Here is a 7,569-nt window from a genome sequence, read left to right as displayed (position 1 = left end):
AACACGTAGCCTGCAGTGCAATCGCTCGGATTCACTTAGAGCCCAACGCCTCGCTCGGGTTCAGTTAGAGCCAACGCCTCGCACACACGTGATACGTCTCCAACGTATCTATAATTTTTGATTGCTCCATGCTACTTTATCTACTGTTTTGGACTATATTGGGCTTTATTTTCCACTTTTATATTATTTTTGGGACTAACCTATTAACCGGAGGCCCAGCCCAGAATTGTTGTTTTTTGCCTATTTCAGTATTTCGAAGAAACAGAATATCAAACAGAGTCCAAACGGAATAAAACCTTCGGGAACGTGATTTTCTCACCGAACGTGATCCAGGAGACTTGGACCCTACTCCAAGGAACAGTCGTGTAGGTCATGAGGGTGCCCCCCCCCCCTCGGGCGCGCCCCCCTGCCTCGTGGGCCCCCTGTTGCTCCACGGACGTACTCCTTCCTCCTATATATACCTACGTACCCCCGTCAGATCAAATACGGAGCCAAAAACCTAATTCCACCGCCGCAACTTTCTGTATCCACGAGATCCCATCTTGGGGCCTGTTCCGGAGCTCCGCCGGATAGGGCATCTACCATGGAGGGCTTCCATATCAACACCATAGCCTCTCTGATGAAGTGTGAGTAGTTTACTTCAGACCTTCGGGTCCATAGCTAGTAGCTAGATGGCTTCTTCTCTCTTTTTGGATCTCAATACAATGTTCTCCCCCTCTCTTGTGGAGATCTATTCAATGTAATCTTCTTTTTGCGGTGTGTTTGTTGAGACCGATGAATTGTGGGTTTATGATCCAGCTTATCTATGAACAATATTTGATTCTTCTCTGAATTCTTTTATGTATGATTGAGTTATCTTTGCAAGTCTCTTCGAATTATCCGTTTGGTTTGGCCAACTAGATTGGTAGTTCTTGCAATGGGAGAAGTGTTTAGCTTTGGGTTCAATCTTGCGGTGTCCTTACCCAGTGACAGAAAGGGTTGCAAGGCACATATTGTATTGTTGCCATCGAGGATAACAAGATGGGGTTTTTATCATATTGCATGAATTTATCCCTCTACATCATGTCATCTTGCTTAAGGTGTTACTCTGTTTTTAACTTAATACTCTAGATGCATGCTGGATAGCGGTCGATGAGTGGAGTAATAGTAGTAGATGCAGAATCATTTTGATCTACTTGTCTTGGACGTGATGCCTATACACATGATCATATCTAGATAACCTCATAATTATTCACTTTTCTATCAATTGCTCAACAGTAATTTGTTCACCCACCGTAGAATATCTATGCTCTTGAGAGAAGCCACTAGTGAAACATATGGCCCCCAGGTCTATTCTCATCATATCAATCTCCATTACTTTATTACTTGCTTTGTTTTTACTTTGCCTTTTACTTTTCACTTTGCATCTCTATATCAAAAATACTAAAAATAATATTTATCATCTCTATCATATCTCACCCTCGTAAGTGACCGTGAAGGGATTGACAACCCCTAATCGCGTTGGTTGCGAGTAGCTATCGTTTTGTGTAGGTACGAGGGACTCGTGCGTGATCTCCTACTGGATTGATACCTTGGTTCTCAAAAACTGAGGGAAATACTTATGCTACTTTACTGCTTCATCCTTTCCTCTTTGGGGAAATCCAACGCAGTGCTCAAGAGGTAGCAACGCGCGCGTACGTGTACGAGCATCGCTCGGCCCCTGACCTCCCACCGTAACCTAGAACTCCCCGAAATTTTCCTCCCCCTCGCTTGAACCACGGTTTTTTCCGTCATGGACGGCCCAAAGAATGTCATGCAGCTGCGTCTCCAGCCCGCCCAGGACGAAAAGCCCATTTTCTGTCATGATTTTTTGTCATAGAAGTAGGAGCCCACCACATCTATGATAATATTGGGTTTTGTCACAATTATCGTCATAGAAGTGTCATATGTATGACAGAAAAAATTTCGTTCGGCCCAAAATGTCATGGATGTGTCTTTTATTTGTAGTGTTGATGAGTACAAGATGCCAAAGCACTTTTGGGCGGAAGCGGTTGAGACAGCTTGTCACGCAACAAATCGCTTGTACCTTCACAAGCTACTCAGCAAGACGGCATACAAGCTCCTCAGCGGTAACAAACCCCAAGTTGGATACTTTCGAGTATTCAGCTCAAAGTGCTACATTCTTGATAAGCATCGTCGTTCTAAATTTGCTCCTAAGTCTCATGAAGGTTTCCTACTTGGTTATGGCTCAAACTCTCACACTTACCGTGTCTACAATAATTTCACCCGAAAGGTTGAAGATACGGCAGATGTGAAGTTTGATAAATCTAACAGCTCGCAAGTAGAGCAATTGTCAATTGATGTAGGAGACAAAGACCCTTCAGAGGCAATCCAAGACTTGTCTATTGGGAAGATTCGTCCAACGAAGGTGAAGGAGAGTACCTCCTCCATCCAAGTGGAAACTTCTACCTCACGGCAAGGTGAACCAAGAATTGATACGGAATCATCCACAAGTGTACACACCAAGATGAAGGAAACGAGGAAGTACACTAAGATGAACATCAACAACCTCCTTCTCCACCACGACAAGAGAACGACAACGTCAACAACGAAGAAGGCCAAGAAGAAGAACAAAATGAAGAAGATGTTCCACCTAGATCCAAGCAAAAGCTTTCATGAGTTCGAGCAAGAGTTGCTAAAGACCATCCCGTCGAGCAAATCTACAATGATATCCAAACCGGGAGAATCACTCGCTCTAAAACTTGTTTAGCTAAGTTTTGTGAACACTATTAATTTATCTCTAGCATTGAACCTATGAAGGTTGAGGAAGCATTGGAAGATCCGGATTGGATAAACGCCATGCATGAAGAGCTACACAACTTTGAGAGAAATCAAGTTTGGACATTGGTTGAGAAGCGTGACAACAACCACAACATCATCGGTACCAAATGGCTGTTTCGCAACAAGCAAGATGAAGATGGACAAGTAGTTCGCAACAAAGCATGTCTCGTCGCCTAAGGCTACACACAAGTCGAAGGTATGGACTATGGTGAGACATATGCCCCTGTTGCTAGACTTGAGTCCATTCGCATCTTACTTGCCTATGCTAATTACCATGATATCACCTTGTACCAAATGGACATTAAAAGTGCTTTTCTAAATGGTGAAATGGAGGAGGAAGTTTATGTTAAGCAACCTCCCGGCTTTATCAATCCTAAGAAACCTAATCATGTTTACAAACTTCACAAAGCTCTTTATGGTCTTAAACAAGCTCCTAGAGCTTGGTATAAATGCTTGACCAAGTTCCTCATTGAAAAAGGCTTTGAAATTGGAAAATTTGATTCTACTCTTTTTACTAAAAGGGTTAATGGAGAACTATTTTGTGCCAAATCTATGTTGATGATATTATATTTGGTTCTACTAACCCTCACTTTAGTGAAAAGTTTGGAAAGCTAATGTCGGAGAAGTTTGAGATGTCTATGATGAGTGAACTCAAGTTCTTTCTCGGTTTGCAAATCAAGCAAACTAAGGAAGGTACATTTGTCTCTCAAACAAAGTACACCAAGGAATTATTCAAGAAGTTCAATATGCAAGAATGCAAAGGTATGACTACACCCATGCCTACTAGTGGACATCTTGATTTGACCAAAGATGGTGAACCGGTTGATCAAAAGGTTTACCGCTCCATGATTGGTTCATTGTTATATCTATGTGCTTCACATTACGATATTATGCTGAGTGTGTGTGTGTGCACGATATCAAGCCGCTCCTAAAGAATGTCATCTTAAGGCCGTGAAAAGGATAGTGAGATACTTAATCCATACACCAAACTTTGGCATTTGTTATCCAAAGAGTGCCTCCTTTAATCTTGTTGGCTACTTCGACTCGGACAATGCCGGTGACAAGGTTGATAGAAAGTCCACTTCGGGTACTTGTCAATTTCTTGGTAGATCTCTTGTATCTTGGTCTTCCAAGAAACAAAACTCGGTATCCTTATCCATCACCGAAGCGGAATACATTGCCGCTGGTTCATGTTGTGCTCAATTACTTTGGATGACCCAAACTCTTAAAGATTATGGGATATATGTGAAACATGTTCCATTGCTTTGTGACAATGAAAGCGCTATCAAAATTGCTCACAATCCCGTGCAACATTCTCGAACTAAGCATATTGAAGTTCGTCATCATTTCATTCGAGATCATGTTGCCAAAGGGGACATTAATCTTAAGCATGTTCGCACCGAAAAGCAATTAGTTGATATATTCACTAAACCACTTGATGAGAAAGTGTTTTGCAGGTTAAGAGGTGAATTGAACATCATTGATGCTTCAAACTTGGAGTATGAACTCCATTTGATACATGCAAGACATGAGCCTATAACTAATCCTTGATATCTCTCTTATGATGATAATCTTATGTCTTGGAAATATTTGCACCTTGCATGTTATCTAACCCGTGTAGGTACTTGGATGAATCTAAATCTATGAGATTGCGACCCACTCACATCTTGAGCGATCTCTACATCACCAAGTCTCTACACAATGGTGGTTGAAGACAAGGAAGCACGAAACCATTCAAACATATCCTTTGACAAATTCTATGTTGAGTTTCATGATTGTCATTTTGGATACACAAGTGCTCTTCCTTGCAAAACTAACCCATGTAGGTAGACGAACTCAAATTCCAAAGTGGTGCTCCCAACTCTTGATGAGCTACATCAATCTTGAGCAACCCACATAAGTTCAACTACATGATCACGATCAACACCACCACCCAAGGTATATTAATCCATCTTAGAGAAGCTTTACTCCAAGTCATGAGTCAAAGCAACTCAATAGGATGTGAATACATCAAAATGCTTAAACGAATAATGGTAACCCCATTTTGAGCTTAAACGATGAGTATGACCTATGATCAAGTGATCTCACTTGACTCCTAAGTCAATATACTCTAACATAGGTGACTTTGTCGCCAACCAATTCTAGATGAAGTTCTCTCGTGTTTCTTTTCTGTGCTCTTGCATTTGTCTCATGCATATTTGTTTCTCCTTTCAAAAAAAACTTCATCTAGATTTCTTTTATTTTATTTTCTGTTCTGCGTTCCCTGCATCCAATTCCTTGCAAATATTTGTGAGATCTTCCTTGTCTAGAGAGCTTAGGTGACACATGTTTTCTCTGTGATGAACTCGATCACACCGGTCTGCTGTTTTCGGTCTAACCGAATCCTCTTGGTGCAACCGAAGCATAAAACTCGGAGTCGCTGATTTCATAGCAAGAAAGACATTTTGCCACTTGTTCCTGCATTACTTTTGAACCAGCTCCACTCAATGAATCTTGTCATCTACGAGCATCGAATTCAACTTGTTGCTTTGTTTTGTGACTCGAGGACCAAACCCATTCATGAAAAAAATCCAGAAGAACCCTTCTTGGAAATTGATGTCAAAGGGGGAGAGAGAGATCACATCAAAGCTTAATCATGTCTATGTTCAATGTGGTACTTAGTACTTACTCTACATGTCATCCCAGTCTTGGTTCTCTTGTGGTTTCTTTTGTTTGCTTTGGCTAGTAGGTGTATCTGTGTTATCTAACCTTGTTTACGCAGGTTCATTTCATCCTAAGCCAACCCAAGACCACAAGGTAAGTATATGCATCATAGTCACATTTATGAGGATTTCTTGCTGATGTACATACTGTTTGCAAGAAGGACTCATGAGCATGAAGGTACATTTCCTATATTCACATCTTTTGCTCTGATGCATATAGCCAAGATACATGTAACACATTGCCTAATCTGTCTTGGTTATGCATTCACTTGCTCCTATATTCCATATTCACATGATTGCATACATGTAAGGGGAGCCTATGCATGTTACATGTCTTTCCAAAGCTTTACTTGTTACTATCTATATCTTTATCTAAAGCTTTGATGTATGTTGTCATCAATTACCAAAATGGGGGAGACTGAAAGCACAAGTGCTCCCTGGGTGATTTTGGTAATTTATGTCAACATATCTCTTGTTGGACTAACACTTTTACCTAGTATGTTTCAGATAAGTTCAACAATGGAGTGGCATGTACTAGAGGATGTGGAACCCCTTCGAGATGCTAAGGACAAAGGATTGGCTCAAGCTCCAAGCACAAGACTCTACTCTATTTTAGTGATCCAAGATCACATTGAGTCTATAGGAAAAGCCAATACTATCAAGAGGGGATGAGGTGTTGCTTAATGGCTTGCTTGCTCAAAGTGCTTAGTGATATGCTCCAAAGCCCTCAACTACTTTCTCACATCCACACATGACCTAAACCAAAAGTCCAACTCGGCCCCACTGATTCTTTCTATCCAGCACCACCGAGTTCAGATGTCACAGCCACTGCCACAAACCCTAGGCAAATCGGTCTCACCGATAGGGATCTCGGTCTCACCGAGATGGGATTGTAATCTCTTTGTATGTATCTATTACCAAAATCGGTCTCACCGAGTTTGTGTAATTGGTCCTACCGAGATTACAATGCAAACTCTTTGTTCCTCTTCGTAACATTTTGGTCCAACCAAGATTAGCGAATCGGTCCTACCGAGTTTTCCTGACCAACTCTCTGGTTAGCTTATTACCAAAATCGGTCTCACCGAGTTTGTGTAATCGGTCTCAGTGAGATTACGTTATTCCCTAACCCTAACCATATCGGTCCTACCGAGTTGCACGTCGGTCCCACCAAAAATCCTAACGGTCACATTATTTACTAAATCGGTCCGACCGAGTTTGACGATTCGGTCCCACCGAGATTGGCAAGTTGTGTGTAACGGTTAGATTTTGTGTGGAGGCTATATATACCCTTCCACCCACTCTTCACTCGTGGAGAGAGCCATCGGAACGTGCCTACACTTCCAACATACATTTTCTGATAGAGAACCACCTACACTTGTGTTGAGGTCAAGATATTCCATTCCTACCATATGAATCTTGATCTCTAGCCTTCCCCAAGTTTCTTTCCACTCAAATCTTCTTTCCACCAAATCCAAATCCTGTGAGAGAGAGTTGAGTGTTGGGGAGACTATCATTTGAAGCACACGAGCAAGGAGTTCATCATCAACACACCATTTGTTACTTCTTGGAGAGTGGTGTCTCCTAGATTGGCTAGATGTCACTTGGGAGCCTCCGACAAGATTGCGGAGTTGAACCAAGGAGTTTGTAAGGGCAAGGAGATCGCCTACTTCATGAAGATCTACCCTAGTGAGGCAAGTCCTTCGTGGGCGACGGCCATGGTGGGATAGACAAGGTTGCTTCTTCGTGGACCCTTCGTGGGTGGAGCCCTCCGTGGACTCGCGCAGCCGTTACCCTTCGTGGGTTGAAGTCTCCGTAACCGTGGATGTACGATAGCACCACCTATCGGAACCACGGCTCAAAAATATTCGTGTCTCCAAATTGCGTTTGCACACTCCAATCCCATCCCTTTACATTCTTGCAAGTTTCATGCTTTACTTTCCGTTGCTCATATACTCTTTGCATACTTGCTTGATATGTATTGTGATTGCTAAACTTGTGTGAAAACTCCACTTCAACTTAAAGAATTTAAAAACTGCAACTTTTCTTG

The sequence above is a fragment of the Triticum dicoccoides genome, chromosome 2B (genome assembly GCF_002162155.2).
Source record: "Triticum dicoccoides isolate Atlit2015 ecotype Zavitan chromosome 2B, WEW_v2.0, whole genome shotgun sequence".
NCBI lineage: Eukaryota > Viridiplantae > Streptophyta > Magnoliopsida > Poales > Poaceae > Triticum > Triticum dicoccoides.
This window is presented reverse-complemented; position numbering follows the sequence as displayed.